Genomic DNA, 11,091 nt, shown 5'->3' with positions numbered 1-11,091 from the left:
ACCTCCTTTCTTTGTCCCAGAGATCACACTCCTGCACTAGCTTTTGTCTAATATCTGAAAAAGCTGATTCATATATTTTGTCTGATTTTCTAGTTGTCTATGCTGGGAGAGTGGCAGCAGGACTCTCAGAGGGCCTCCATGACTCCCACATCCTCATGTTCCCCATGCCATTGAGTGTAGATAGCACTGAATGTGGCAGAGGTGACACTGTGTGTAATTACATGTGTGTGATTGTGTCACACAAGGTTATAATGCTCATCTCCAGAAGAAACCCTGATGGCTTTACCAAAACCAGTTGCTATATTGTGCACTGGTTGGAGAGGCCACAGATCATAGAGCTGAGGATGTCTCTGGACAAATGCCAGCAAGTAATTGAAGCACCCAAGTCAGCAACATGCAAGGAACTGGACTTTTCCAAAAATCATGTGAATTTGAAAGTGCATAATTCCCCAGTTAAACTTCAGATGAGACAATTGCAGCTTTGTAAAACTCTAAAGCAGAAGGCCCAGCTAAGCCACGCCCAGATGCCTGACCCACAGAAATTGTGTGGTAATAAATGTGTTATTTCAACCTGCTGAGTTTGTAATAATATTGTTGCACAGCAATAGGTAATTAATATAAAAGTTAATTCCCATAGCAATTAACATTTCACAAACATAAGTAGAACTCCTACTCTGCTTTTAAGAGGGAAAGGAGTATATTTGATTTTTTATTTCATCTAAAATAATCCAAAAGTCTATAAACATGTTTTACACAGAAAATGTAATGAATTTCATTTAAAAAAATAAGAATGAGAAAGTGATTGATAAATACTCCAGATATAAAGAAGGAGTTAAGAACATATGGACTTGAATTTAAATCCTGATTTTGCAATTCTCAACAAGATACTAGCCAATAGGATCCAACAGTACATTAAGAAGATTATTCACCATGACCAAGTGGGATTTATCCCCAAGATGCAAGGTTGGTTCAACACTCGTAAAACAATCAACGTGATAGATCACATCAACATGAGAAAAAACAAGAACCATATGATCCTCTCAATAGATGCAGAGAAAGCATTTGACAAAATACAGCCTCCATTCCTGATCAAAACTCTTCAGAGTGTAGGGATAGAGGGGACATTCCTCAGCATCTTAAAAGCCATCTACGAAAAGCCCACAGCAAATATCATTCTCGATGGAGAAACACTGGGAGCCTTTCTCTAAGATCAGGAACACGACAGGGATGTTCACTCTCACCACTCTTAGTCAACATAGTACTGGAAGTCCTATCCTCAGCAATCAGACAACAAAAAGACATAAAAGGCATTCCAATTGGCAAAGAAGAGGTCAAACTCTCCCTCTTTGCAGATGACATGATGCTCTACATAGAAACCCAAGAGACTCCACCCCAAGATTGCTAGAACTCATACAGCAATTTGGCAGTGTGGCAGGATACAAAATCAATGCCCAGAAGTCAGTGGCATTTCTATACACTAACAATGAAACCAAAGAAAGAGAAATTAAGTAGTCAATCCCATTTATAATTGCACCCAAAAGCATAAGATACCTAGGAATAAACCTAATCAAAGAGGTAAAGGATCTATACCCTAAAAACTATAGAACACTTCTGAAAGAAATTGAGGAAGACACAAAGAGATGGAAAAATATTCCATGCTCATGAATTGGAAGAATTAATATTATGAAATGTCAATGTTACCCAGGGCAATTTACATGTTTAATGCAATCCCTATCAAAATACCATGGACTTTCTTCAGAGAGTTGGAACAAATTATTTTAAGATTTGTGTGGAATCAGAAAAGACCCCAAATAGCCAGGGGAATTTTAAAAAAGAAAACCATAGCTGGGGGCATCACAATGCCAGATTTCAGGTTGTACTACAAAGCTGTGGTCATGAAGACAGTGTGGTCCTGGCACAAAAACAGACACATATATCAATGGAACAGAATAGAGAACCTAGAAGTGGCCCCTCAACTTTATGGTCAACTAATATTCCACAAAGCAGGAAAGAATAATCACTGGAAAAAGGACAGTCTTTTCAATAAATGGTGCTGGGAAAACTGGACATCCACATGCAGAAGAATGAAACTGGACCACTCTCTTGCACCATACACAAAGAAAAACTCAAAATGGATGAAAGATCTAAATGTGAGACAAGAATCCATCCAAACCCTAGAGGAGAACACAGGCAACACCCTTTTTGAGTTTGGCCACAGCAATTTCTTGCAAGATACATCCATGAAGGCCAAGGAAACAAAAGCAAAAATGAATTATTGGGATTTAATCAAGATAAAAAGCTTCTGCACAGCATAAGAAGCAGTCGACAAAACTAAAAGACAACCTACAGAATGGGAGAAGATTTTTGCAAATAACATGTCAGATAAAGGGCTAGTATCCAAGATCTATAAAGAACTTATTAAACTCAACAGCAAAGAAACAAACAATCCAATCATTAAATTGGCAAAAGACATGAACAGAAATTTCACCACAAAAGACCTACACATGGCCAACATGCACATGAGAAAATGCTCCGCATCACTTGCCATCAGGGAAATACAAGTCAAACCCACAATGGGATACCACCTCACACCAGTGAGAATGGGGAAAATTAACAAGACAGGAAACAACAAATGTTGGAGAGGATGTGGAGAAAGGGGGACCCTCTTGCACTGTTGGTGGGAATGTGAACTGGTGCAGCCACTCTGGAAAACTGTGTGGAGGTTCCTCAAAGAGTTAAAAACAGAGCTAACCTATGACCCAGCAATTGCCCTGCTGGGGATTTACCCCAAAGATACAGATGCAGTGAAAAGCCGGGACACCCACATCCCAATGTTTACAGCAGCAATGTCCACAATAGCCAAACTGTGGAAGGAGCCTCGGTGTCCATCGAAAGATGATGGATAAAGATGTGGTCTATATATGCAATGGGATATTACTCAGCCATCAGAAGAGACAAATACCCACCATTTGCTTTAACACGGAAGGACCTGGAGGGTATTATGCTGAGTGAAGTAAGTCAATCGGAGAAGGACAAACATTATATGGTTTCATTCATATGGGAAATATAGGAAATAGTGAAAGGAATCATAGGGGAAATGAGAGAAAATGAGTGGGAAAAAAAATAGAGACGGAGACAAACCATGAGTGACTCCTAACTCTGGGAAATGAACAAAGGGTGGTGGTAGGGGAGGTTGGTGGCAGGATGGGGTGACTGGGTGATGGGCACTTTTGGGGGCACTTGACAGGATGAGCACTGGGTGTTATACTCTATGGTGGCAAATTGAACTCCCCCATTAAAAAATATATATTAAAAAATATCCTGACTTTGCCCTTGTGACTTGCTACATCCATATAGCTATGTCTTAGCTATATTTTTCTCATCTGTAGAGTAAGACTCACACCTGCCTCAGCAATCTTGTGGGATACAGATGGGCCAGTTCACATAAAGCATCTATCACAGTGCCCAGCACCTGAGAGTTCAATACATTTTAGTTTCTATTTTTGTTGTTTCCAGCAAAGTGAGCAAAACTATTTACCCATTTTCACAATTTGTAGTAATCAATAGTAGGGACAGGAAAGAGCCAGAGGAGAATTTCATAACATTGATGCAGCAAATTTGTATCAAGTTTCACCTAGTACAAGTACTGGCTGAGATTTAATCCCATTGAAATACATGTAATAGATGATATTTTTCCAGAAACTTCTTATAGCATTTTGTTCCATCAAGTTCCCCCCTTTCTCTCCAATTAGCTCCTTTATTGGGGTTTCAGTATGATTTTTACTTTTTAGTCACTTTTAACTATTAAAACAACCTGGCCAACATGTCAGTCTCATACTCCATTAAAATGACCCTTCCTTCCTCCCAGCACTGTCCTGCTATACACACAGCTTCTGTTGCTGGAGGAGCGGGAATACAGAATTTCTGCTGCATCCCTGCGTACACTCACCCCGTGCAATTGCTTGCCCCTCCGTTGCTGGAAAGAGGAGGAAGAGGTTGAAAAATGATATTTCCTTAGATGATTCTGCTCATGTTGAATGTGCTGCATTAGTTATAATGGCTAATCCATTATATAAGCAAGAACATGGTGAGGAAGAGACAGTTGCTGTGTTTTTATTGATTATAATTGTCTGAAATTGGTTCATTTTCTGTAGAATTGATGAGGACAGGTCCCTAACAAGACCCAGTGAATCCTTACCAGCTCCCTATGTATAAAGCGGTCCCTTGCAAGATGTTATGCCTTTCAGCTGTCTCTGCCTGGTGACACTGGGAAAAAATACTGTCTACTTTTGTATCTACCTACTTTTCCGACACTGAGGTGATCACCAGCAAAGCTGCAATCTCTATCTCACCTGCTTCCATAACTCCAACACACTTACCCTAAGGAGATCCTTGCTCCTCTTCCTACTGAGCCAAACTATCACCCTATCTCTCATCAAGTCCTTTTCTCAGTCTAGAAGTAAAAGAGCAAATCAGTTAGTGCAACAGTTCAGGGAATATCCAGATAAGTTATAAAAATATTCGCTCTTCCAGCATGCACACATTCTGGAGCTTTATCTAACTAGGTTTAGGAAAGAGAACCAGCTGCGGCTCTATGGAACAGCCTCTATCCATAATCTTCCTAATGGCTACCTTGTGTCCTGTGTCCTCCTGACCTCTTGTGTCCTCTTCCAGACCCCCTTCTTTTCTCTCATTTCTAAGGGCTGGAATGTGCCTTTCTTGGTTGCCAAGATAACAGAAAGCAAGACTAGAGAATCCACTACGGGCTTTTTACAGCCTCAGCCTGGGAAGTGACAGCCCTCACTTCCTCTCAGCCCATTTCCTTGAACTCTATTCAGACTGGGAAGGTTGGGAGAGGCAGTCTTCCCCGTGCCCAGAATTTGAGAATAGCATCCACCTAAAAGGAGAAGGTCAGATTTTCATGGTTTACCCTGGATTAGTCAGTCTTTGTAATTTAGGTAGCACTGATTGATATTCCTAAACTCTAATAATTGATATCTGACATTTTAGAGTATTTTTCCAGACCTCTTGCTGAGATTCCACAAACAGATATTTACATATTTCCACAGGGTTCAATCATTTTCAGAGAGACAGACTGCTTATTTTTCTTTGTGGGTAGTTAATTTCTCATAATATAAAAGTTCACAACATCAAAAGTTCACAAAAGTTCACAACATCTTACAACATCAGGTAAGACATATCAATCCCCTGTTGAGGAGGATGCCCAGGTATCCACCAGGGTTGGGACCCAGCATGGTAGGCAGGCCCTAAGATACAAAAAAAATTAAGAATGTATGATCTAGAAAAATGGATGGAACAAAGAAAGTGTTGAGGTAGGGGACTTTCCCAATGTTCACAGTCAATGAGACACTTCCAGTTAACTACCAACAGTGGTGGCACGGAGAAAGTTGAGCCTGACACACAGAGGCAGGTCTCTAAAGATCTCATATGCGAATTACCCAGATTTTTTAAAAGCCTTGGTCAATAGCCTTTTATTTTGTTCAATCCATGGCTTTCCACACAACCAGCTCCTCTGGAAAACCATGGATCTGAGGTGCATGCATACTTTCATTGCTTCCAGCGCATCTAATAGCTTTGAAATGGAGTTGATAAGCACCTCCACACTTTCTTTGTTCCATCCATTTTTCTAGATCTTACATTATTGACTTTGTGTCTTAGGGCCCACCTACCATACTTCATCCCAACCCTGATGGATACCTGGGCATCCTCCTCAACAGGGTCATGATATTGGGGTTGTGAGATCAAGCACAGATCAGCGGGGAGTCTGCTTGCAATTCCCCCACTCTGTGCCTCCCCCTGTGTGCATACTCTCTTGCTTTAAAAATAAATAAGTGAATCTTAAAAAAAAAAAAAAAGGAAGTTAGGGACAAATTTTAGGTTATATAATATATATACACATATTATAGGTATGGTAACTTAGATTTGCCAGTCCATGAATATTTGAACTGCTACTATCTGTGGAGTACATGCTAGCAAATACACAAAGATGCATTTCTGTCAGCAATGAAACCCATTCTTGTAGGTAGTTCTTCTCCTGCATTAAATCCGTCAAAGGCCAAAACATGGGACAAGGAAGGACTCCTTCCCAGCTTCTCTGTGATGCAGATCTTTTTGGAAAGTATCTCTACCAAATCTTCTTGGTTTGAAATTTCATTTCTTTCACCCTTTTGTTCTCCTTTATTTCCTTTCCCAAGTCTCTCCAAAATGACACCTTAGAGGAGTGTCCTGGGCTGTGGGCAGCATGGACACACAGCCTCTTTCTTCACTATCCTCATACCCATGATGTGTGGCAAGGAGCAACCCTGACCCAGGAGGGCACTAATGTGACTTACACAAACAAAAATCTCAGAGGCTCACAATTTGGCACGCAAATCCTTCAATGCCACAAAACTCAAGGAAGGACAGGCACTGGGGGCTCAGGTGTTCCAGAGAGAGAGGAGTAAGCATGCACCAGACATGTGTGTACGTGTGTGTCTGTGTGTGTCTGTGTATGTTTGGAGGCTACAGAAGGTTCAGCATGGAGCATGAAGTTTCATGGCCCCCCACAATCCACGCAAGTATTAACACAAAACTAAACCAACCCTGAGACTAGGGTATATAGTATTTAATGGAGAATAGCAATAATCTTATTACACATCTGGGAAAAAATATATATGATTTCATTTCTGAAACCAGCCTAACATCTCCAGCTGAACCAACTCTGAAGCACAAAGTTTGGCCTATGAATCTAAACCTCACTAGAGTAGAGAGCAGAGGCTGGGGGTGGGGGGAGAGTGGTTATATTTTTCTTATACAAAATGGTTGTTTTCTGAAATTTTTTCTTGTTTACCCTTTTTCACTTATTTATTTTTTTTTCACTTATTTATTTTTATTGAAGTATAGTTGACAGGTGTATAACACAGTGATTTGAAGATTCTACACATTACTCAGTGTTCACCACAATAAGTATAGTCACCAACCAGTCACCACACAAAGTTTTTACAATATTATTGACTATATTCCCCCACGCTATACTTTTATTCCCCATGACTTATTTATTTTATAATGGGAGTTTGTAACTCTTATACCCCTTCGCCTATATCACCCATCTTCCCAACCCTACCTCCCTCTGCCAACCACCCCTTTGTTCTCTGTATTTATGAGATTGTTTCTTGTGTTTTCTTTGGTTGTTCATTTGTTTTCTTCATTTCTTTATATGCCACATGGTCTTTGGCACAGTGAGGTGGGGCGGGAAGGGAGGTTCTGAAACTGGAGCCCCACTTCAGAAAGCCATTGCTGACTATGGATTCAGCTTCAAAAATCAAAGTACAGGATAGAGAAATGGCCCCAGGGGTCATCAGCTATGGATGAGTCCCCTGCCCATTCTACTCATAAGCCAACATCTCATCCTGACCCTGTGGGCTTGGCAGCACCAAGCTCTGCTTTGGGAGCCAATCTCAACATCTCTCCTGAGCTCTAAGCAGGGGGCTTCTGGCAGGGAGCCTACCTAAGTGCCAACTGATACTCATTAAAGTCCTCTTTTATGACCTTATTCTTATGTCTTATCATTGGGGAATGAAGTAATATTTTTAGGGAAAATGTATGTTCATACATTTAGTCTCCCTCATATTTTGGGAGACTAAACACAACCTATTTTGGGTTCATCGGTATTGGAAGGTCTTTTCCCAGCTTTCTTGTGCATTTTTTCCTGTCCAGCCTCAGCACTGTGCTTAGCATATCAAACATATTCATTCCTTGATAGTCATTCATATTTAGCAGCAACTTAGTAGGAAAAAATAAGATAAGTGGGAGTTTAGGAGACTTATTTCTTACAAATTTCTTTCAAAATTTAAATGCACCAATAAAACCTTATGGTAACAGTGTACTTGGAATATGTTGAGTCATTCAGACACCTTCATCTGAGAACAATTTTTATTAAAATGGAATTTTATAAAATGTGATTTTATACATAAATATGGCTCTAACATATGCTAAGAGAGTGATTCTTAAAGGGCTATTTTTCTTGTTCAAATAGCTTTCTTTGAAAGCCTACAACTCCTGTGGAAGGAAACCAAGCTCCCATATCTCTCTGGTCCCTGGGCACTGTGCTGTGTTCCTGCGGGTGTCCACTCACAGTGGCATAAGGCAAGCATCTGAGAACAGTATCCAGGGCAGTAAGGAGGGATACGTTTAGAGAAAACCCATCAAAGTAGCACCTTCCAAGGATATTACGTGTTCTTTTTGCATCTACAGGTTTAAGAGCCAGATCCAGTGAAACATCTTAATGTTCCTGGATTAAATTCCCCCAGCTTGAAATGTACCCCTGAGTTCTTCCCTGAAATCCAGGGGAAAGGTTTCCCTCAGTGGAAGTGCAGGAGGTAAAAAACCAAAAGTTCAGACTAGTGTTCCACAATGCAAAGCCTCTAGGCCTGGGAATTCTTAACCACTCCTCATAGATGGACATGTGAACTGTTCTTCTCCAGAGCTGCCTACTGTGGGGAAATGCATTTGGCTGAGAAGGGCAGGGCCCATTACATCCACTTCTAGGACTATGGGGTCAGGTTCTGACTCTGGTGAGGAGGGGACTCGGTATCCAAAGGCCACCAGGCTGGCAGCAGCCTACAGTCACTTTTAAGATAAGCTTTCTCTGTGGCCAGATCAACTTCCATCTGAGGCTCAAACTTCTCAGGGCACTTGGCTTATTCAAGTACTGATTCCCTGTAACTCTTACAGATAGAGAAACTCATAATGGAAAGTAACTGCCCGAAAGCCCCAGGCATCAGGCTGACCAGTTCTGGATCCCCACAAATGGGTTCTTCCATGGAAATCCCCTGGGCTTGCCCATAGGACATAAATACAGCACATACTGAGTAAGCACTAAGACAGAACAGCAACTAGAGATATGAATGCAAAATAACAATTTAGTGTAAATTACTGACAACATGAGGAAGGACAGAACATATCAGTGTTCACTCTAAGTGGTGGCATTTCAGTGAGTTGTTCCTTATCCTAGCAATGGTAAAAATTAAAATTCCAGGCCTATGAGCAGAACCACAGGGCTGCTCATTCCTCTCCATCCTCTGAGAGCTCTGTGTAGATCACTCTCCATGACCTCTCACAATCAGGAGTCCTGCTTCACCAGTCATGGAACAGCAGACACAAGAGCTAGCTCACTCCACATCCATTTCCCTCACCCTCCTTTGCCAGTGGAAGTCCTATTGTTTTCAGGCTCCTCCCCTCCTCTTCAAGAGATGGTGGTTGTAAAGCAAGCAAGGTCATCCCAGTTAACCCCACTGTCCAGGCCTTGGCTGTGCACTGCTTTTGGCCATAAGAAGTGAGAGAAAGTCCGCTACAGACTTCTAGAAAAAGAAAGATGTGTAGAGAGTGAGTCTGGTGTGATACCTGGGGAGTCCGGCCCAGGGAGAGCAGATGCACAGCAGAGGCTGGAACTGAGAGCCAGGGAACGGTATCTCCTTGTGCTTCTCACATGAGACATGGACACTGATTTTAACCTAGTATGAGGCAAGTTTTCTTTTACTTGCAGCCAGAAGCATCTTAAAGGACACATCTATATAAGGTCTAGGTGTGGTTAGCCCTCATCACTCAACACTGAACACGTTGCAGACCAAAGTCATTCAAACAAGGCAGAAGTTCCAATTCTGCTCACAAGGCCTTTCAGTTACTAGAATGTGCAATATGGAGCAATCAACTGAGGTTCTGATCAGAATTTTGTGTTCCTTCAATCCATTTCCGGGCTCTAAACCTGATTGTGGCCTGGCCAACACTTTCATCAAACACTAGCATGACAACATACAGTCATAGTTATGAAATGCTCAAGTGGGCCCAAAGCCAAGAGGAATTGTTAATAAACCGAATAACAGTATTTTCTAATAATAAATTTATTTTTTATTGGTGTTCAATTTGCCAACATACAGAATAACACCCAGTGCTCATCCCGTCAAGTGAGCCCTCAGTACCCACCATTTGCTTCAACGTGGATGGAACTGGAGGGTATTATGCTGAGTGAAGTAAGTCAAGTGGAGAAGGACAAACATTATATGGTCTCATTCATTTGGGGAATATAAATAATAGTGAAAGGGAATAGAAGGGAAGGGAGAAGAAATGGGTAGGAAATATCAGAAAGGGAGACAGAACATAAAGACTCCTAATTCTGGGAAACGAACTAGGGGTGGTGGAAGAGGAGGAGGGTGGGTGGTGGGGGTGAATGGGTGACGGGCACTGAGGGGGGCACTTGACGGGATGAGCACTGGGTGTTATTCTGTATGTTGGCAAATTGAACACCAATAAAAAAATAAATTTATTATTAAATAAATAAATAAAATATTGTTGATTTAAAAAATAAAACAAAATCATGAATGAGAAAGGAGAGATCACTACCAACACTAAGGAAATACAAACGATTTTAAATACTTATTATGAGCAGCTATACACCAATAAATTAGGCAATTTAGAAGAAATGGATGTATTTCTGGAAAACCACAAACCACCAAAACTGGAACAGGAAGAAATAGAAAACCTGAACAGGCCGATAACCAGGGAGGAAATTGAAGCAGTCATTAAAAACCTCCAAACACAAAAGTCCATGGCCAGATGGCTTCCCAGGGGAATTCTATCAAACATTTAAAGAAGAAACCATGCCTATTCTACTAAAACTGTTCAGAAAGATAGAACGAGATGGAGTACTTCCAAACTCGTTCTATGAGGCCACCATCCTTAATTCCAAAACCAGACAAAGACCCCACCAAAAAGGAGAATTATAGAGCAATATCCCAGATGAACATGGATGCAAAAATTCTCAATAAAATACTAGCCAATAGGATCCAACAATACATTAAGAATATTATTCATCATGACCAAGTGGGATTTATCTCCACCATGCAAGGCTGGTTCAACACTCATAAAGCAATCAATGTGATTGATCATATCAGCAAGAGAAAAAACAAGAACCATATGATTCTCTCGATAGATGCAGAGAAAGCATTTGACAAAATACAGCATCCATTCCTGATCAAAACTCTTCAGAGTGTAGGGATAGAGGGAACATTCCTCAGCATCTTAAAAGCCATCTAC

This window comes from Vulpes vulpes, chromosome 13 (genome assembly GCF_048418805.1).
Source record: "Vulpes vulpes isolate BD-2025 chromosome 13, VulVul3, whole genome shotgun sequence".
Lineage (NCBI taxonomy): Eukaryota > Metazoa > Chordata > Mammalia > Carnivora > Canidae > Vulpes > Vulpes vulpes.
This window is presented reverse-complemented; position numbering follows the sequence as displayed.